The following is a 21714-nucleotide window of genomic DNA, read 5'->3' as shown; positions in this document are numbered from 1 at the left end:
TTGTATTTCCCTGATGATGAGTGACACTGAGCATCGTTTCATGTGTCTGTTGGCCATCTGAATGTCCTCTTTGGAGAAGTGTCTGTTCATGTCTTCTGCCCATTTCTTCACTGGGTTATTTGTTTTTCAGGTGTGGAGTTTGATGAGTTCCTTATAGATTTTGGATACTAGCCTTTTATCCGATATATCATTTGAAACTATCTTTTTTCCCATTCCGTCGGTTGCCTATTAGTTTATTGATTGTTTCCTTTGCTGTGCAGAAGGCTTTTATCTTGATGAGGTCCCAAAAGTTCATTTTTGCTCTTGATTCCCTTGCCTTTGGGGGTTGTGCCGAGTAGGAAGTTGGGGCAGTTGAGGTCAAGGAGGTTCTTTTCTGCTTTCTCCTTGAGGGTTTTGATGGTTTCCTGTCTCACTTTCAGGTCCTTCATCCATTTTGAGTTTATTTTTTGTGTATGGTATAAGAAAGTGCTCTGGTTTCATTCTTTTGCATGTTGCTGTCCAGTTCTCCCAACACTGTCTGTTAAAGAGGCTGTCTTTTTTTCCCATTGGATACTCTTTCCTGCTTTGTCAAAGATTAATTGGCCGTACATTTGTGGGTCCAGTTCTGGGTTCCCTAATCTATTCCATTGGTCTATGTGTCTGTTTCTGTGCCAATACCATACTGCCTTGATGATGACGGCTTTGTAGTAGAGGCTAAAGTCTGGGATTGTGATGCCTCCCATTTTGGTTTTCTTCTTTGATATCACTTTGACTATTCGGGGTCTTTTATAGTTCCATAGGAAATTTAGGATAGTTTGTTCTAGCTTTGCAAAGAATGCTGGTACAATTTTGATTGGGATTGCACTGAATGTGTAGATTGCTTTGAGTAATAATGACATTTTAACAATGTTTATTCTTCCCAATCCATGAGCATGGAATGTTTTTTTTTTTATTTCTTTGTGTCTTCAATTTCCTTCATAAGTTTTCTATAGTTTTCATTGTATAGGTCTTTTATATCTTTGGTTAGGTTTATTCCTAGGTATTTTATGGTTTATCGTACAATTGTGAATGGGATCAGTTTTTTGATTTCTCTTTCTGTTGCTTCATTATTGGTGTATAAAAATGCAACTGGCTTCTGTGCATTGATTTTGTACCCTGCGACTTTGCTGAATTCGTGGATCAGTTCTAGAAGGCTTCTTGTAGAGTCTGTCAGGTTTTCCATGTAGAGTATCATGAAATCTGCAAAAAGTGAAAGTTTGAGTTCATCTTTGCCAATTCTGATGCCTTTTATTTGCTTTTGTTTTTTGATTGCTGATGCCAGGACTTCCAGCACTATGTTAAACAACAGTGGTGAGAGTGGACACCCCTGTCGTGTTCCTGATCTCAGGGGGAAAGCTCTCAGTTTTTCCTCATTGAGGATGATATTAGCTGTGGGCTTTTCATAAACTGCTTTTATGATGTTTAAATAGGTTACTTCTATCCTACTATCTTGAGGCTTTTTATTAAGAAAGGATGCTGTATTTTGTCAAATGCTTTTTCTGCATCTATCGAGAAGATCATATGGTTTTTATCCTTTCTTTTGTTAATGTGATGGATCACATTGATGGATTTGCGAATATTGAACCAGCCCTGTAACCCAGGAATGAATCCCACTTGATCATGGTGGATAATTCTTTTTATATGCTGTTGAATTTGATTTGCTAGTATCTTGTTGAGTATCTTTTGCATCTGTATTCATTAAGGATATTGGCCTGTAGTTCTCTTTTTTTGCTGGATCTCTGGTTTGGGAATCAAAGTGATGCTGGCTTCATAGAATGAGTCCAAAAGTTTTCCTTCTATTTCTATTTTTTGGAATAGCTTGAGAAGAATGGGTGTTAACTCTGCTTTAAATGTCTGGTAGAATTCCCTTGGGAAGCCATCTGGCCCCGGGCTCTTATTCATTGGGAGATTTTTGATAACTGATTCGATTTCTTCACTGGTTTTGGGTCTGTTCAGATTTTCTACCTCTTCCTGTTTGAATTTTTGGTAGTGTATGTGTGTTTAGGATTTGTCCATTTCTTCTAGGTTGTCCAGTTTGTTGGCATATAATTTTTCATAGTATTATCTGATAATTGCTGGTATTGCTGAAGGATTGGTTGTAATAGATCATTTTATTTGTGATTTTGTCTATTATGTGCTCTTTTTTCTCTCTCTCTCTTTTTGAGAAGCCTGGCTAGAGGTTTATCAATTTTATTTTTTCAAAGAACCAACTCTCGATTTCATTGATCTGTTCAACTGTTTTTGTTTGTTTGTTTGGATTCTATACTGTTTTTTTCTGCCCTGATCTTTATTATTTCTTGGGTTTGGGGTGCTCGTGCTGCTCCCCTTCTAGTTCCTTTAGGTGCTCTGTTAGATTTTGAATTTGTGCTTTCTCTAGTTTCTTGAAGTGGGCCTGGATTGCTATGTATTTTCCTCTTAGGAATGCCTTTGCTGTGTCCAAAAGAGTCTGGATTGTTGTATTTTCCATTTTCATTTCATTCCATATATTTTTAAATTTCTTTTCTAATTGCCTGATTGGCCCAATCGTTCTTCAGTAGGGTGGTGTTTAACCTCCATGTTTTTGGAGGTTTTCCAGACGTTTTCTGTGATTGATTTCAAGTTTCATAGCATTGTGATCTGAAAGTTGCATGGTATATCTCATTCCTTTTATATTTATGGTGGGCTGCTTTATGACCTAGTATGTGTTCTGTCTTGGAGAATGTACCATGTGCACTCGAGAAGAAAGTGAATTCCATAGCCTCAGGATGTAGAGTTCTAAATATATCTGTCAAATCCATCTGGTCCAATGTGTCATTCAGGTCCATTGTTTCCTTAGTGATTCTCTGTCTGGTTGATACTCCACTTACATTGCTGTAAATGGAATATTTAAATACCCTGCAATTAGCACATTCTTATCAATAAGATTGTTTCTGTTTGTGATTATTTGTTTTATGTACTTGGGTGCTCCCGAATTTGGTGCATCGATGTTTATCATTGTTAGCTCTTCCTGATGGATAGACCTTGTGATTATTATACAATGAATTTCTTCATCTTTTGTTACTGCCTTTACTTTAAAGTCCAGTTTGTCCGATATAAGTATGGCTATTCTGGCTTTCTTTTGACTTCTATTTGCATGATAGATATTTACCCATCCCCTTACTTTCAATCTGAAGGTGCCTTCAGGTATAAAATGAGTCTCTTGAAGACAGCAAATAGATGGATTTTGTTTTTTTATCCATTCTCCTACCCTATGTCTTATGATTGAGTATTTAGTCCATTTACATTCAGTGTTATTCTTGAAAAATATGGGTTTAAAATCATTGTGTTCTCTGTAGGGTTCATGCATGTAGTGGTGTCTCTGGTACCTCGTGTTCCTTGCAACATTTCCCTCATGGAGTCCTCAGGATTTCTTGTAGGGCTGGTGTATTGGTGATGAATTCTCTCAATTTTTGTTTATTTGGGAACACCTTTATCTCTCCTTCTACTCTGAATGACAGGTTTCCTGAATAAAGGATTCTTGGCTACATACTTTTTCTGTTCATCACATTGAAGATTTCCTGCCATTCCTTTCTGGCCTGCCAAGTTTCAGTAGATAGGTCTGCAACCACTGCCAGAGTGCAGCTCCAGCAGGTCCAGGGTCCCCTGAAGGGGTGACGGTGTCAGCAGAAAAATGGAGTGAGAGAGCCCTGTGTTTCTTTCTTTCTTGGTCACCAGCCTGGCATCTCTCCCTTGCCAGGTTTTGTGCCTTTATTTATAGATTTCAGTGTTAACATGACATCAAAAAGTGGAATTTCTACTACAAATAATTCTCAGTGATAAGATGCTTTGAAAAGGGCACAGAGACAGGTTTTACAGAGGCATTTTTGCAGAACTACTCTAATTACAATGAGGTAACTTACACATCATAGGATAACAGGATATTCTCAGTGAAAAGCAGATAACATGTGGGGCTCAAACTCATGAAGCATGAGATCATGACCTGAGGCCAAAAATGAAGTGGTGGTCACTTAATCAACTAAGCCACCCATGTGCCCCCTTTGGCACCATTTTTTAAAATAGTTTATCTCAAAGGTAATTAAATTTTTAACTGGAGCTGAACTCTCAACCCAAAATTGTAAGGCAAAATTTGAGTCTTATTACCTTTAAAATTTTTTTTTAAATGTTTACTCATTTTTGAGATACAGAGAGACAGAGTGCAAGAAGGGGAGGGGCAGAGAGTGGGGTCACAGAATCTGAAGCAGATTCCAGACTGTGAGCTGTCAGCACAGAGTCCAGCATGGGGCTCAAACCCACGATCCATGAGATCATGACCTGATCAGGACTCAGATGCATAATGGACTGAGCCACCCAGGTGCCCTGAGTCTTATTACCTTTTAACATGATAAACCTTACTCATTTCTTAGATAATGATAGTCCATCATGAAGCACTCATCTGGGGGAATTTCATCTAGATTGGCAGCTAGTCTGAATTTTTCAGGTGAAAGCAGGCTCCCGTGAAAAGAGCATCTGAGCATTTGTCCATTGTAGCTGAGTAGGTTGGTCTCATACAGTCCCTCAAAAGGGTTCCTTTGGAGAGTTTGCCTTGGAGGTAGTGAATTATTGCTTTTGTGGGAGGATCAAGTGACTAACCTTCCATTCATATCTCACTGCCAGAGGCAAAGAATCTCTTGACCTCCTTAGAAGCTGGAAGAAAGATGATGCCCTCTAGTACATTGGACAGTTCAGCCTGCAAGAATACAATTAATCATTACTTCCTGGGTCAGCTCCTGAAATGGCTCCTTTATCGTCATCCATCTTTTTCTAGAAGGGATCTTTAAATTCTACTTTGTTAGAGAAAGACTAATGTGGCTGCTTTTTGTGGGGGTGGGATGTGAGATTTGGGAGGACATCACTCTTGTTCTTTTGAGTGAGAGAAAGAGATCGTTAAACATCCATAAGTATATTTGTTTAAAGTCTTAAGGTTTTTCAGGATACTTCTCACCGTCCTGATGGTAACAGGTATTTGCTGCCAACTAGTGTTTCTTTATCTCTTCCCGGTAACTCCAGGTTTCCATGAGGGTATTGACGTGTTTCCTGGAACACTGGCTCCATCTCTAGCTCCAAGAACTGAGGCCTGAGATTCCAAACAGACAATCAGTGAATTTCATTCTACTGGTATCAGTTCAGAGGGGATGGGGTGGGGTGGGTGGGTAACCTCGTAACCTCAACTATTATATTCAGATTGCATTTGTGGGAAGGTTCGGGCAGTTATTTTTTTTCCTGCAAGATGAGGAAGAAAGAGCATATAGGGTGTGGAGCGGTGGACAGCTATGCCTCTCAGGACCATAAACGAGGTCAATGCTAGACGAAGAAAACCATGCCGAAGGCAAAGTGGCAAGACAGGAAGAGGTCAAGGTGGCATTCAGTGAGCTGCTGAATCAAACTTTACCTGAGCAACTTTTCACTTATGTGAACCAATAAATTACCTTCTTTAAAAAAACATCTAATTGGAGTTAGACTATTATATTATCTACAGCAGCCCCACTAATGTACAGCCAACCTCAAAGAGCAGATGAAATTGTCCTTTTGTGAAATCCCTTGAAGCCTACAGGGTGAGCAAGAGGATACTTTTTAAGGATGTTGATGAAGGAGAGGATGATTATGACCTAGAGGAGGAGAGCTTTGTCTAACACATGCTCCCTGCAGATCCTTGACCAACAATGATCTTGACAGATGGTATATCAAGGTTCACCACTATCAGTGATAAAAAAAAAAAAATTCAGAAATGGAACTACGTTCTCTTATGGAAGGATAAGGACCACTTTTGTTGTTGTTTCATTTTGTTTTTGCTATGTGTTTGTTTTTGTTTTTGTTTGGGACCAGCCTGCCTTGGCATTCCTCGTATGCACGGTCATTTGTATAAAACTTGATTTCATAGGGGCGCCTGGGTGGCTCAGTTGGTTAAGCAGTTTACTTCAGCTCAGGTCATGTCTCACAGTTTGCGGGTTCAGGCCCCACTTTGGGCTCTGTGCTGACAGCTTGCTCAGGGCCTGGAGCCTGCCTTGGATTCTGTATCTCCCCCTCTCCCTGCCCCTCCCATGCTCATGCTCTGTCTCTCAAAAATAAATAAACATTAAAAAATTTTTAAAAATTGGTTTCACAGACATTTATTGAGCATCTACTATGTGCCAGATGCTTGGAATACAAAAAGTATTAATAATCATCCCAATACTCAAAAATTCAATAATTAGTGGAGAGAGAATAGGAGAGATCCAGTGAAATAAACACAACTCAAGGTTGCAAATCTCTATAAAGTATTCTAAGACGATGGAACAGCCAGTTCTGTCTGTCGTCTGGGACAGTGACTCCCAGTTATCCATGGCTGGTTTTTTGTTACCATCGTTTTCCTGTGGCAAAGGGAGAAAATTGAGAGCAACCAAATGAGTGAAATTTTCATTAAACTACATTCATGAAATTGAAAAACTCTTCCTTTATTCTGAGGTGATATTCTTCCTGGGTTTGTTTGTTTCTTTTTGATTCTAACTTGTCCTACATGTTATGGTAGGTATCTACTTAGGTGTGCATGAGCAAAGTCCAAGCAGACAATCCTACATTAGAACTTCCTTTGTAAATATTGATAATGTCTGTGCTACAAAACTTTGGCAGTCGCTTGTCTAGATGCTTCGAGAAGCTTTGGAGGAGTTGTTCTGGAAGGGATCTTGGAGAATAAATACAGTGTCAGCAGGCACAGTGAAAAAGGCAGGGGCTTGAATATACAAACACACAGATATGAAGTGAGTAAGGACTATTTGGCAAATGGTGTGTTTTTTGGAATATTTAAAGAGTGGAGGGGAACCTGGGTGGCTCAGCCAATTAAGCGTCTGACTTCAGCTCAGGTTGTGATTTCACGGTTTGTAAGTTTGAGCCCCAAGTCAGGCTCATCACAATCAGCACAGATCCTGCTTAGGACCCTCTGCCTCCTTCTCTCTCTGCCCCTCCTCAGCTCACGTGCACATTCTCTCTCTCAAAAATAAATAAACATTAAAAAAATTTTAAGGAGGGGAATGGTAGGCACTGAAGTTCAAATAATTGGCTTGATTCCAATATTAAAATGCCTTGAATGTCATGCTAAAGAACTTGGATTTGATCTGACAGGGAGTTGAGGCCATTGAAGCATCTAAAATAGGGGAGTAACATGATCGGATACGTGATTTTGAAAGCTGATAAAAGTAGTAGGGAAATATGTCTGCTTCTTTGACAGTTAGATTTTTTTTTAATGGATGTAAAGGTAGAAATGGCTTTTCAAATATAAAGAAGAAAACTCTTAAGAGGGCTCTGATATTTATCAGCAGGAGGAATTGATTAGTGATTCATGGAAAAATCTGCCCCCCCCCCCCCCCCCGCCCCCCCGCGCGCGCGCGCGCGCACACACACACACACACACACACACACACACACACACGTAAGAGTTGCCATGGGAAGGCAACTGAGCAGCCACTTTGCTGTGGAGAGCTGTGAGCACTGACAACCCCCACTTACAAACCTGGGATGACCCGAGCCATTTGAAAAGCACCAGCGGCCATTTTATTGCGGGGCAGATAATAGTTCCAGGCACCGCCAGGGACCGACAACCCCCACTCTCCAATCTGGACTCTCTCAAACTGGAATGCCTCGCCATGGAATTCCAGCATCCCCCTCCCCACCGAAGTGGACAGCCAATTGAATCCTGCCACCGTCCAGAGATGCCCCTAATTGGCTATCGGCCCACCTGAGCTCAAACCCAGAACTCTTGCACCCATAAAACACCCTGCTCTCCCATACCAGGTGCGACTTCCCTGACTCCCCGCTCCAGAGTCACGGAACCTCACCCGGGAATTGCAGACTCCAATAAAGGCCTTCTTGGCTCCATAACTTGGTCTCTGTCTTTCCTCTCGCCTCTGCCTCCATCTATCAAACCTTACAACACACACAGATCCAAAGCACAGCTCTTAACTTTCCTGGTAGTTGCCTTTCTTTTATTTTATCTTAGAGTTAGGAGCAGATCCTTGCCTGATTTGTTGCAGTGAAACAATATCTATGGGTCTTCCCAGAAGCCAAACTGTGTTTCCAAGGGTGCACGTTGGGAACCTTTGGAAAGCGTGTAGTTACCATTATGAGAATCCTGGGAAAGACAGGCTGGTGGACTCTGGGCTCTCTAAGGAGACACTCTGTTTAGATTAGGAGACAGTTGCTGGTTTCATTTATCATTCCAAATGAAAATAAATCTTAAGGGCAACGCAGCTGCCATTTTTATCCACACGTCAACACTAGAATAAATCGAGGCATAATCAAGTGGAAAGAAAATCCTTGTGATTGGCAAGAATCTTGTTGGAGGTCCAGGTCCTTGATTATTAGCTATGCGATCTTGGCCAAGAATCTTAACCTCGTTGGTTCTCAGGTCATGAGCCTTCTCTGTCTCAGAAAATTGCAAGGAGATTTCAGTGAAATGACGTAAGGAGGCCCAGTTCCTGGCCCATCATGGATGCTCACAGATTAGCAGTTGGTTTCTCACAGAGGAGGATGGCGGGCTATTCTCACTTTACATATGCGGGGTCCGGGCAAGAGGACACATAGAAGCCTATGTCCCATGTGTCTAGGTACTTAAAAGTTGTAAATCAAATGAGCAAACTTAAATATATATGTCGTAGGCTTCTAGATTGGCAAACATCCCTTCATAGTGAAGAGTTCAAAACTTCATTTGAAGACAAGTTCATAACAAATAACTGTGGGTAGTGCAAATTTCAAATTAATTTCATTGTTGCCAAAGACCATGGTTCTTTCTAGGAAGACTCACTGGCACTGGGCTAGGAGGGAAAAAGGACGGATTTCTCCTTCGCTGGCTGGCTACCTTGTGCATATCCCTAGGCCCTTCTTGACTTTGTCTTCCTCTTCACACAGGGGAAGCCCCTTTATTCTTCCCAAGGCTGGTCTGTGTGCTCCTGTATCCCCTCTGCCCCTGCCCCACCATCCAGCTGTCTTGTAAAGGTCACAAGTGCCACAGCTTTGAGATTTCTCTTCACCTACCCATTTCCGTTCATAGGCTTCCATTTCCTCCAACCTCTGGTTCATCGTTTATCTCCTTCCCTTTCCATATTTGACTCTGCCCTGACACAGGGTTTCATGTGTAAATCATGTCCTGAAATAGGGTTTCATGTGCCAGACACGCCAGCCTGTAGGTCTGACTCAAGCCACACATCACAATAGCAGCCCTTGCATGTCCCTTGGGCCAAGGAGTATACACAGTGGTGGCCTTTCAGGAAGCTGGATCAGGGGAGAGGCCCAAGCAGGGCCTGGAATTGGAATCAGGACCACTGGGGCAGGAATTTCAGAGTCCCCATACCCCAAGCATTATAGAGAAAGGGAGGCCCAACCTATAGGTGGGCACATCACGTCTCTGTGAGCAAGGGTGTGGATACAGAAGAGCTAGAGTGAGGCCGTCTAAACCCTAGGGCTCAGCATATGGGAGCTTCATTTATTTTTTAAGTTTTTATTTTAAAAACTTCTTTTAATATTAATTTTATTTTGAGATACAGAGACAGAGCATGAGTGGGGGAAGGGCAGAGAGAGAGGGAGACACAGAATCTGAAGCAGGCTCCAGGCTCTGAGCTGTCAGCACAGAGCCTGATGTGGGGCTCAAACTCACACACCATGAGATCATGACCTGAGCCAAAGGCGGACGCTTAGCCCACTGAGCCATGCAGGCGCCCCTGTTTATTTATTTTGAGAGAGAGCAAGAGTGAGCAGAGGAGGGGTAGAGAGAAAGGGAGAGAAAGAGAGAATCTTAAGCAGCGTCCATGCTCTGGGTGGATCCTGACGTGGGGCTTGAACTCACAAACTGTGAGATCATGACCTGAGCCAAAATCAAGAGTCAGACGCTCAACTGACTGAGCCCCCCAGACGCCCGAGGAATGCCACTCTCAACTGTAATGCAGAGGGCAGGTGTAGCAAGGGGTTCATTGCTGTGTTGTATGAGAGGCTGATGTGGAGGAGGTAAAACTTTACCTCTATCCATCGAGTTTTCAGCTCTGTAACTAAAAGACAGATTAACAAGAGAAAAACCAACAGTTCTATTTATTTATTTATTTTTTTTAACTCGGGCAGAGAAACACAAGAATGAAATGAAAGAAAGCAAGTCAAAGCCTATGGCTTAAAATTTCGGCTTATGAGGCATCTTCAGCAAAGAACCGTAAGTGCATTTGTAGGAAAATGACAGGACAAAGGAAAGCAATTTTAGGCCTCCGGGGACAGCACGTTGTGGGAAGGTAAATATACGGGCAGGAACTAATGAAGTAAAGACTGTTTGCAGATTCCTCTGATGCCGTCTCTGGGCTTCTAAGAGTCTGTCTCTAGTAAAAAGAAAATTTGTATACCTTTAGGAAGAAAAGGGGGAACTTTCTTTGTGCTTGTGGCTTCTGAAATAACTTTGGTTCAAAAGATGTAAAAAATTTCTTTAAAGTTTATTTATTTTGAGAGAGACAGAGACAGTGTGAGTGGGGGAGGGGGGAAGAGAGAGAGAGAGAGAGAGAGAGAGAGAGAGAATCCCAAGCAAGCTCTGTACTGCCAGTGCAGAGCCTGATGTGGGTCTTGAACTCATGAAACTCTGAGATCATGACCTGAGCCTAAACCAAGAGTCAGACGCTTAACCGATTGAGCCACCCAGACACCCCTAAAAGATTTTTGGTGTCAAAGAGGCATCTTTTTGCAGTGATGTTTTCTGACTTCCTTCAGTGGGAGTTGGAGGTGGCTTGCAAGTCTATTACTGGAGGAGTGGATAGACAGATGTGGTGGGTATGCGGATCACAACATGGATGGATTCACAAAAGCAGGTTGATGCTTGAAGTCGCTGAGAAGTCATACCATTAGGCCAAATATATATAACTTCATATATAAAAACAATACATAGATTTCATAAGAATAAGAACAATCAGGGAGCCTCATGTGGACTCATGATAATAGGCCATGGACGCAGGTGTGATTAACTCAACTCTAAGCTGCGGAAATTAAAAAAACCCAACATAGCATTTTTTGGCGGGCCGTCCGCATGTGGCCTATCTTTTCAGCCTGCCAGCAGCCATAGTCTCTAATTGTTTCTTGCAGTCACAGCCTCCTCCACATTCACTGTGCCCTCGATCCTTCACACCCTAGAAAGGGTCATGGGGGAGGGGGCCAGATTACACCCTGCTGGGGAATCTTCTAGCTCTGGGAAGGCTTTGCCATACCTGCCTAAAGAAAGAAGGTCAATTTGTAGATCTAGTTTCTGCCAGGTATGGCGGCCTCGGGACCTTGGCCTAGAGTGTACTGGTCTCATTTACTAGTTTTTTAAAAAAATTACATTTATTTATTTTTGAGAGACAGAGTGAGACCGAGAGCAAGCAGGGTAGGGGCAGAGAGAGAAGGAAACACAGAATCCAAATCAGGCTCCAGGCCCTGAGCTGTCGGCACAGAGCCCGATGCAGGGCTCGAACTCATGAACTATGAGATCATGACCTGAGCTGAAGTTGGACACTTAACCGACTGAGCCACCCAGGCGCCCCAAAACATATTAATGAAAGGTGCGGGTAGTTGGAGATCACTGCTTTAAGGAGACATTTATTTGCCTGAACCCTTTGGATCCTTTGATATGGGTGATTTGGCATTGGCCCACATAGAGGAAAATCGTGCAGTTTTCTATAAGCTTTTTTGGGTGATTTATACTTTCGGAGGGGTGGGAGTTTGTGGGAAGGAGGTCCCTGCTGGCTCCCAAACATTTAATGGCTTACCTGTTGTTGTCTAAAATGTAAGCTCTTCATTCTGGAACACCTCTTGGTCCCATAATGCTTCTCAATGGGGGGAGCTGCTGGAAGTTTGGCAGTCCTCCCCAGTGTGGGACTTTGTGGATCTCGGGAGGCTTAGGACACCTGGCCTCCACCCACTTCAAGGCAGAGGGTCTTTCCCATCCTTGACGATAACCTCAAATCCCCCAAGCATTTCCTCCAGCCCGTGGGGATGAGGGTCATTATTTGGTCCCTTAAGAACAATTCTCCTTGGGGTGCCTGGGTGGCTCAGTAGGGTAAGCGTTTTACTTTGGCTCAGGTCATGATCTCACTGTTTGTGGGTTCAAGCCCCGCTCTGTGCTGACAGCTCAGAGCCTAGACCCTGCTTTGGATTCTGTGTCTCCCTCTCTCTCTGCCCCTTCCCCTCTTGTGTGTGTACTCACTCTCTCTAAAAAATAAATAAACATTAAAAAAAAACAATTCTCCTTGATGCTCTGCTTGCTCTTTCTGGACTTGTAACCACCGGCTCTTTTGCACCTCCACCAGGATACCCTCCTTGATTGCACCAACACGCAAAGGTCTCTCCCTCTCGTGAATGCACAATATCATGTATTTGGCCCTTCTATATTATCTCGTGGCTTCTATTATGCTGTTGTCTTAGGTCATTAATTAGTACACATATGCTTTATAAACTGTCACGTGTCCAGATATTATTTTCTCAATTGGCTTACAAAACCAGGATTCCTGAAAGGTGGGGGAGGGGAAAGAAAAGGCCTCACCATGTTTCCTTTTCTTTCTCTCTCTCTTTTTCTGTATGATCATAACCAGAATTATTTTCTTTTTTAATTTAAATTTTAGTTAGAATACTGTGCAATACTGGTTTCAAGAATAGACTTCAGTGATTCGTCACTTACGTACAATACCCAGTGCTCATCACAAGTGCCTTCCTTAATACACCTACCTCACCCATCTAGCCCATTTTTTTTAAAGAAATGTTTATTTATTTATTTTGAGAGAGAATTCCAAACAGGCTCTGCTCTCAGATTGACCTGTGGCTGGATCCCAGGAACCTGGAGATCATGACCTGAGCAGAAATCAAGAATCAGATGCTTAACTGCGTAACGGACTGAGGCACCCAGGCACCCCTGGCCCATTTTGACCAATACCTCCTAAATAAGGTTGCTATGCTTAAAGCTATCACCCCAGGAAATCTTGGACTATTGGCCCTAAGCAATTTAGGGGACCTGAGAAATTTCTCTGTGGATCGAGAACTACATTTCTCTGGGGGAGTTGAGTTTAATTTTGGGCGATTTGGGGAGGGTGGGCTTCAATAAATGCAGTTGGATCAATGAATTAAGGTTTATAGCAGCGAGTGTTTTATGAGAACTTGGTGACAGCTTCCTTCGCTTACTACTGTAACTGGCAAATTTCCATTTCTCTGTGAAAAGAGGAAAGATAAAAACAGAGAGGGAGGCTAACCATAAGAGACTCTGAAATACAGAGAACAAACTGAGGGTTGATTGGGGTGTGGAACGGGTTAAATGGGTGATGGGCATTGAGGCGGGCACTTGTTGGGATGAGCACTGGGTGTTGTATGTAAGTGATGAATCACTGGATTCTATTCCTGAAGCCAAGACTACACTGTAAGCTAACTAACTTGAGAATTAAAACAAAAAAAGTGGAAAAAATGTTCTCTTTTGTAAGTCTATGTCCTGACCCTGAAAACGCCTAGGAATTTGGTATCATTTTTGCTAACACCAAAAGCATCCACCCCCCAGCTTGGTAAGTGAAAAGAAAGGCAGTGACAATTTTAAAAAGTTTTGTACCCCCCTCCCGTGAGCAAGGGATTAGGTACCAAAGCATTTCCCCAGACCTTCCCTCCTCTGCCTAACAGCAGAAACTTCTGGAAAAATGGGGAGTGCTGTAAATGTCCTCTCCTGGGAAAGTTTCATGGCCTCGAAGAAGATGGAAAGAAGGCAGATAGAGATGGGCGGGCACAAGCTTTATTCTTTTGTGTCCCCTGTATATTACCTGGGGGGGGGGGTGCGGGTGCGGGGGCCTGGGGTATGGGGAGGGGGTGCAACCCTAGAAAGGTGACCACCCATTTCCTTTGGTTTACTCCTCTCTGCTGAATAGGCATCTGTTTGGTTATTTTTTTTGGCTAATCTGCCTTTTGTCAATCTACTTTTTCAGGCCCCCAGGGCTGGATTAAAGGAACTTTGCCTCCCCTTCCCTCAGTTTTGGGGTCAGCCTGGAGGGCACGGGGTGGGGGGTAGGGTGGGGATCCACATTCCACATTGCAAGGACACAGAGATTTCCTGGATTGGCTCCAAACAGCGCAGATAGTTCAAAGCTCTCTATAAAAAGGAGTCTCTTTTGAGTGAACTCCACAGTGCATTTGTGGTAGGAAAATAGATCCGTTGCTGGTAGAAATCTTGCTGACGCTGAACTAGAATTCTCAGCAGTGCATGTAGGAGTGCAAAACAGTTTGGAATTCAGGGAGGCAGGTTGGTGTGAGACATGTGCCACTCACAGTGTGGGGCTTTCCTAGTGTGCCCCAGCCCCACTGTTTCCTGAGCTGTTTCTTAGTGAGTGGCCATGTGCCCACCTCAGGGCCTTTGCACTTAAAAATTTTTTTTTATGTTTACTTAATTGAGAGAGAGAGAGAGAGAGAGAGAGAGAGAGAGAGAGCGAGAGAGAGCGCGAGAGCGCACAAGGAGTGGAGCAGCGCAGAGAGAGCAGACTCTGAAGCAGGCTCCAGGGTCTGAGCTGTCAGCATAGAGCCCGATGTGGGGCTTGAACCCATAAACTGTGAGCTCATGACCTGAGCTAAAGTCAGATACTTAACCGGCTGAGCCACCCAGGACCTTTGCACTTTTGGATTTTCTCTGCCTTGATGCTGGTGGCCCAGAAAACTACATGGTCCACTCACCTTCTGGTCTTTACCCTGTTAAAAACCCAAAAATGGACAGAGTAAATTTGAAAATATAATAGGCTTTATTAAATAATTCATGAATTGGGCAATGTCCCATCTGACATGCGGAGGGGAGCTCTGTGGAGCTCCAGGAAAGGAAAGGTTTTTCAAAGTGGGAGTGCAGGGTATGGGTGACAGGGGCATGGAGCAGTTATTAGCAAGGAATCCACTGTGATAGGCCTGGTGGCCCTCCGAAGGGGAGTGGAAAGATATGTCAAGGGATTACCTCCTCGTTGTTGACCAGGAAATTCGACTTTGTCTGGTTAATGGCTATAGTGAAGTTTTGGGGTGATGGGGTGGTCCGGAGTCGACAGCCAATAAAGGATTCTTGAAGATGTCTTTGGTGCAAAAAGGTGATTTTATTAAACCACAGAGACAGGACCCAAGGGCAGGAAGAGGTTCACTGGGGTCATGAAGGTTAATTCATATACCCTCAGGTTGGGAGGGGGTCAGGGATAGCATAAGTCTCTAAAAAATTTTGGAAGCAAGGTTTCCAGAACCCTGAGGGGCTAGCTGTTGCTAGGGAAACACCATTTATTTTCATTTAATAAAACCTCAGTCATGAGACCCTTCAGATGTGTATCAGGAGGCCATAAGCTTGGAGTCTGATTGCCAGCCCATATCCTGGGGCAGTTGAGATAAAGGAAGTAGACTGACAGGGTCCTCAAGGTTGCGATAATGTTAAGTCAAGGTTCTCTTTTGCCCCCAGCAAAGTGTCCCCATGGAGGCAGCTCAGCTCCTAGAGGGATGGCACTCCACTTGCCAATGGGCTGTAGGCAGTAAAGGAATTTAATCCTTCATTTGCCTTAGCTCCCCATATGACCATGGCAAGCACTTAAACCCCTTCCCTTTGTTGTTGAGTAGCCAGGAGTGTCCGAGGAACAGCACACAGAAACCACCTGGGGGGTGGGGAACAGAAGGTGCCAGCCTGTATTTTGCCATCAGCTTGCCCCAAGGCCCCTCATCAGTTACCTTCTTGGTGGGGAAGAGGGTTTGAACCCACAGTTAGACTAAGTGCTAAGTCTTAGTTTACTGACTTGGGGCTTTACTTAAGTGCCGCCATTTTGGTCCTGTGGTTTTCTTTCTAACATCTCAAATGACGCTTTCTTCGTAAGGCAATCTCTGAAAACCCCATCCACAATTGTCATGTCCTGTCCCCCACTATTTTTCTCTCAAGCTCTTATGATTATTTAACAGATTCTAAAATGTACTCCATCTTTTTTTCTCCACTCTGTGCTCTAGAACAAAGTATCGGCTTCTTAAAAGGAATGCTTTGTCTTCTCTTGTGTTCTCTGCTCAATTCTCCACACCTAGAATAGTGTTAGGCACCTAGTACTTATAGGAGAAGATAGGATTCTGCAGGCAGAGAGGGAAAAGTTAGGACCTGAGGTCCCTGGGTGGGGAAAAACTTCTATTTTGTAGAAGTGCTGGGAGTGTCTGACCACAGCCAACCTCCTTGGACATGAGTTCTTCTTAAGAATGTAACAGACCCCACCTCCTCCTGCATGAGTTTCCCCGCAGGAATTTGACTAAAATACCTGACTAAAAATAAGTAGATTATAAAACGTATGACCCACAGGGAATGGTATGGCCACAGACCACCCCTCATACAATGGAAATGAGCCAATCAGGAATGAACAACCCAACACCTAGAGCGCTCCACACAATAAGGGTAGGACCTGAGAAGGAACAAGGGGAAAGAGAAGGGGGAGGGCAGACCAGAACCTTATAAAATAAGAACCCTCCCCTATAGTCCGTGACCATTCACTTTCAGATGTCCTCTCTCTGTAAAGAGAGCTTTCACACTACTCTTCTTTTCTAATCTTATAGTGTAAGACTCTCCTTGGGTCAAGCTGACCCTAATGAAAAATTACCAACCATTGTTTCACTCTCCAGCCCTTCTGCTTGAACAATCAAGGACTGGGGAATTGAGCCCTGGGAATCCTAAGATGTAACCCATAAATTATAACTTTAAGGTTAACTTGTTTTCTAAAATACTGTTGCTAGATCCCACATTTTAACTGCAAAGTTTTCGCTTCTGTGCACCTGCTTTGCCTCCCCTTCGGACCTGTGATTGGTCACTTCAAATTTCTCCTAAGACAAAGAACTCTAAAATTAATAGGTTTCTACCAAATCTTACGTTTGTGTGTCAAAATTTGATTGACCACTGTAAGAGTTGCCATGGGAAAGCAACTGAGCGGCCACTTTGCTGTGGAAAGCTGCGAACACTGACAACCCACACCTGCAAACCTGGGATGACCCGAGCCATTTGAAAGGCACCAGCGGCCATTTAATTGCAGGCCAGATAACAGATCCAGGTGCCACCAGGACTGACGACCCCCACTCTCAATCTGGACTGTCTCAAACTGGAATGCCTCACCATGGAATTCCAGCATCCCCCTCCCCACCGAAGCGAACAGCCAATTGAATCCTGCCACCGTCCAAAGATGCCCCTCCTTGGCTATCGGCCCACCTGAGCTCAAACCCGGAACTCCTGCACCCATAAAACACCCTGCTCTCCCATATCAGGCGCGACTTCCCTGCTTCCCCGCTCCAGAGTCACGGAACCTCGCCCGGGAATTGCAGACTCCAATAAAGGCCTTCTTGGCTCCATAACGTGGTCTCTTTGTCCTCCCATCTCTGCCTCCATCTATTAAACCTTACAACCACTATAAAATGCTATCAACTATGATTGGTTAACTAAATGACGACTTATTTTGTCTTGCCAAAGCTCTTAAAAACCCTGAGCTCCTGCTCGGCGGGGCTCTCACCTGAGGACCTGCCAACATCCCGGAGGGGCCATTCAGCCGAACTAAGAACTAAAATAAACCCATACACTGTCTCCGTTTGTGTCCGCGGGTTCCACTCTTGGTGACTCGCTTCAGGAGGGAAAGGTCTAACAATAGTCTAATAAACTCATGCCTGCTGCTTGTTTTGTGTCTACCTCTTCGTTTTTCCAAGTGGTGAGACAACAAATCCAGGGTATTGTGGGAAAAAAACATCCTGCAACAGTAGGATGTCAATAAATATTGGCAGAAAGAAGTGAGTGACTGGCCTCCCCACTGGCCCAGCCCAGCGTGGCCACCGCCCACCGCTCACATCCACCTCGCCGCCCCTGGCTCCTGGGTCCTCAGCTCACCAGGCTGCCCTCTTCCAGGCAAGATGCACTCTCCAACTCTCCTAACTCTCTTAAGTCACCACAAAACTTTTAAGATAATTTTTGCTGCTGGTAACTGATGTGGGAAACAAAGGCAGAAGGAAATGGCAGATAAAATTAAATTTCCTTATAACCTACAGCCCAATGACTGGCAGGCAGAGGAAAATGTTGCTCCAGGAGCTCCCTACTGTCTTAATGCTTTCCTAGAATGAAAAACAACCTTAGCTTGACAATAGCTAGGTATCCTGGGAGTCTCCTCTGGCTTATGAAAATCTCATTGGAAACTTCCCGTGGCCTTTAACCTCTTTCAACTCCATTTGTAACCAGTCTCTCCTCCTGGGCCCTGAACAGCTCTTCCTGCCCACAGATCCTGTCCCCATGCTTTAATAAAATCACCTCTTTGCACCAAAGACGTCTTCAAGAATTCTTTCTTGACCATCAGCTCCAGACCCCATGAGACCCACTATCATCCCAAAACCTCATCGGTAACATTATTTTAAGTTTTTTATTTTGAGAGAGACAGAGACAGCACAAGTTGGGGAGGGGCCGAAAGAGAGGAAGAGAGAGAATCCTAAGCAGGCTCCATGCTGTCATCACAAAGCCTGACGTGGAGCTCGACCAAGGAAACTGTGAGATCATGACCTGAGCTGAAACCCATGCTCAATCCACTGAGCCACCCAGGCACTCCCCCGCGGGTAACTAAATTGAAGAAGGGGAGATTCACTGAAGTAATGATGATGGAGAAGTCACCGTTATTTATACTTTGTGAGATTCATTATCAATATTATCTCTGAATTGCAGCAAAATTTGGAGGATCTAGGCTTCAGTTTCTCTCTGCACCTATTTTTGTTCCTTAGAAGAGCCTATGATCTCTGTCCTTTTGGCTTTTTTTTTTTTTTTTGTCTTGCTATTTTTTTTTCACCTTCCTGGGGAGCAAGGTGGTTGTTTTACCCAACTGGAAGGAATCCTTTCACCTGCGCAGAATGGAAACCCAATGACTGTGTGTCTTTTGTGGAGAGAGATTCCTTGCAAAGTGGTTAAGCAAGGTGAGCTAGGAGGCTGGTGTCAATCTGTCAGTCCCAACTGAAATTAGTACAAGTTTTCTATAATCACAGGAGTTGGGCTTCCATACACATTGAAGGACAGGGCAGGGAAACGTATGAGTATTCACTGAGAAAGATGACACATACGCACTGAGCAAACACATATGTAACATACATCCCCTGTCCATTTGGGGGTAGACACTTAATATCAAAATAGGGCAAAATATCCACTCCCTCTAGCTGCCATCGGGAGGTCATGGGTAGGACAGGGAGAAGGTGGTGTGAATGCTCGGAGCGCTAGTATAAACTGGGTGAAATTTGGCATCCTCCTCCCTGGTAAGGAATGCAGGGCCTTGCCTGTTCATAAGCTGGAACCTTATCAGTGACCTTCCTTTGTGTCAATCCAGGTCTCTGCTAAGACAGCTAATGGTTAGTGGGGTCTGAGAAGAAACAGTAGCTGGTTAGGGAGAAACAAGTCTCTGACATACATAGGGCAGGGCGCTTGTCCTCTTGGGGGTCCAGGCAGATGTGACCTTAGTGTCCAGGTGGCAGTGGTAGTGGTAGGGGGCTTCCCCACGGGCACGCTGTGACATGACGCACTGGGGAACCCCACGACCAGCTGCTACCTAGGTCTTCCCAGACTTCCGTGGATGGTCCCCACTCGCTAGGAAACGTGGTCTGATGCAATGAGGAGCCTAAGGCAAGCTGACACCCACAAGCACTCCCTGCCCCAGGTGGGGTATGTGCGCTCTTCCTTGGGCACACCTGGCTGCCCAAGAACAAAGGAAAGGGGAAAAACAAAAGGTTAACTGATAGAGACCACAGCCCTGGGGACCTGAGTCTCCACAGTTTACAACTATCTTAGTCAATTACAGGAAAAAGGCAGTCTTGTCAGTAGCCTAATCTCCAGAAACCTGTAGACTCAGTTTCCTGGAGCCCCAAACATCACCCCTCCATAGTGATATGGGGAACAAAAGAAGTAGGAAATGGCAGATGAAATTAAATTTACTTATAACCTGCAGCCCATTGACAGATTCTTGAGGTTGGCAGAGTGAAATATTTCTCCAGGAACTCCCTATTGTCTTAAGGCTTTGCTAGAGGGGAAAAACTACCTGACCTTGACAATAGTTAGGCCTTCGGTATTCTGGGAGTCTTCTTTAGCAAATGGAAATCTTATCGGAAACTTCCTCTGGCCTTTACCTCCCTTAACTTCCTGCCCAAGGGTCCTGTCCCGTGTCTTAACAAAATCACCATCTTTGCACCAAAGACGTCTTCAAGAATTCTTTCCTGGACATTGGCCCTGGGCCCCCCTATCATCACCCCAAAACTTCATCATGATGGAGGAAAAGCATAAAGTCTCTTGTCACCAGACTTCATGAGGATCATCAGCTCCTGCCGGAGTCTCTGGCCCCCAGAGCCCTGAAGGCATGGCCACTAGTCCCCCTCCTTTAGGGCTGGAGGCAGGGGTGTGGTTCTGGGGGCCAGCAGGGTGATGCTGGGTGGGAGACAAAATTAGGGACCAAGACTGCAACACTTCATTGTGTAATTTCTAGCACAGTCTAAAGTCATTTTGCCCAAAATAGGAGGGATTCAAGACAAACAGCAGAAAAAAAAAGGGGGGGGGGAGCCTTCATCAAAGAGATGGGGCTGAGGAGATTAAAAAGAATTTGGTCTACATTGCAGGTTCTTAAACAATATTTAGAGAAGTATGTGCCTCCAGTCTTCAGGGAAGGTCTCGATAAAAAGGAAATAGGTCAGTGATCTATGGACGGAAGCCAGGAGACCAAATTAGAGCAACGGAGGTAAGACTCTGCTCAGATCCCCTCTTCTCCCAGCCACACTGCAATCTCCTGACTCTGATTTCCTATTTTACTCAGGACCCCATCGTTAAATCCTTAATTACTGCTCATTGTCTTAAACATACCTGTTTTTCTTAGAGCTTCTTGAGGTTGGGACACGTGTCCCAAACTTCTGTGTTGTTGAGGATGCAGTAGAAGAATCTGTGGAATCGGGCCTCTGGGTGGCTTAGTTGGTTAAGCAACTCCTGAATTCAGCTCAGGTCATGATCTCACTGGGATCCAGCCCCGCAATCAGGCCCTGCGTTGACAGCACGGAGTCTGGTTGGAATTTTCTCTCTCTCTCTCTCTCTCTCTCTCTCTCTCTCTCTCCCTCCCTCCTTCCCTCCCTCCCTCCCTCTGCCTCTTCTCTGCTCATAGTCTTTCTCAAAATAAATAAGCATAAATTCCTGAATCTGTGTAATCAGGAAGCGTGGATCTTTCGTTGGAGAAGGAAACCCTGCAGTGAAATTGTATAAAGTCTCTTCTCCTTTAGCTCCGAGTGGAAGCCACTTTGGGGTATGGAGGTTTGCGAGGGAAGCAATCACCCTGGACTAAATTACTTTGTGTATTCAGGTTGGGTGTTTTCAATTACCTTTCTGATAAGAACGGGGAAGGTTGAAGAGTGTCTTTGTCTTAGTGAGCTAAACCCAGAATCGTATTAATTGATTAAATCAGTCCCTTATCATAAGGTAGAGACTTTCTCCACCTTATGGTCTCTTCCTGACATTCAGGGCAAAGAAGTCCAGACTCTTAAGGTTGGATTGTTTCATGAAAGCAACAGTGCATGTCTTAGCTAGAGAATGTAGCCCCTTAACCCTGAAAGGACACAGGTCTGAAGCAAACTGACTCCATGACAGGCTTCAAGTTTCCCCTCTGACCTTGGAGTCCTAAGTGTGGGTTTCTCAGAATCATTAGACAGTAAAAGGGCATAGAT

At 44.3% G+C, this 21714-nt stretch overlaps 2 long non-coding RNA genes across 4 annotated transcripts in view; one reads left to right on the top strand and one right to left on the bottom strand.

Annotated features, from left to right (window-relative positions):
• LOC115293713 overlaps positions 1-9248 on the bottom strand; it is a 37554-nt gene extending 28306 nt beyond the window's left edge. For 2 of the 3 annotated variants that reach the window (XR_003909570.1, XR_003909569.1), the window contains exons 1-3: positions 9040-9248; positions 4979-5110; positions 4627-4723 (exon numbers count right to left, since the gene is read on the bottom strand). This is a non-coding gene — a long non-coding RNA (uncharacterized LOC115293713). The remainder of the gene's footprint in view (positions 1-4626; positions 4724-4978; positions 5111-9039) is intronic. The other variant, XR_003909571.1, reaches the window with a different exon arrangement.
• A 969-nt stretch (positions 9249-10217) lies between these two features.
• The window catches only part of LOC115293714, a 65215-nt gene continuing 53718 nt past the window's right edge, over positions 10218-21714 (top strand). The window contains exons 1-2 of the long non-coding RNA XR_003909572.1: positions 10218-10277; positions 20626-20744. This is a non-coding gene — a long non-coding RNA (uncharacterized LOC115293714). The remainder of the gene's footprint in view (positions 10278-20625; positions 20745-21714) is intronic.

This window comes from Suricata suricatta, chromosome 6 (genome assembly GCF_006229205.1).
Source record: "Suricata suricatta isolate VVHF042 chromosome 6, meerkat_22Aug2017_6uvM2_HiC, whole genome shotgun sequence".
NCBI classification, from domain to species: Eukaryota; Metazoa; Chordata; class Mammalia; order Carnivora; family Herpestidae; genus Suricata; species Suricata suricatta.
The sequence above is the reverse complement of the archived record's forward strand: the minus strand, read 5'-3'. Positions and strand labels throughout refer to the sequence as shown.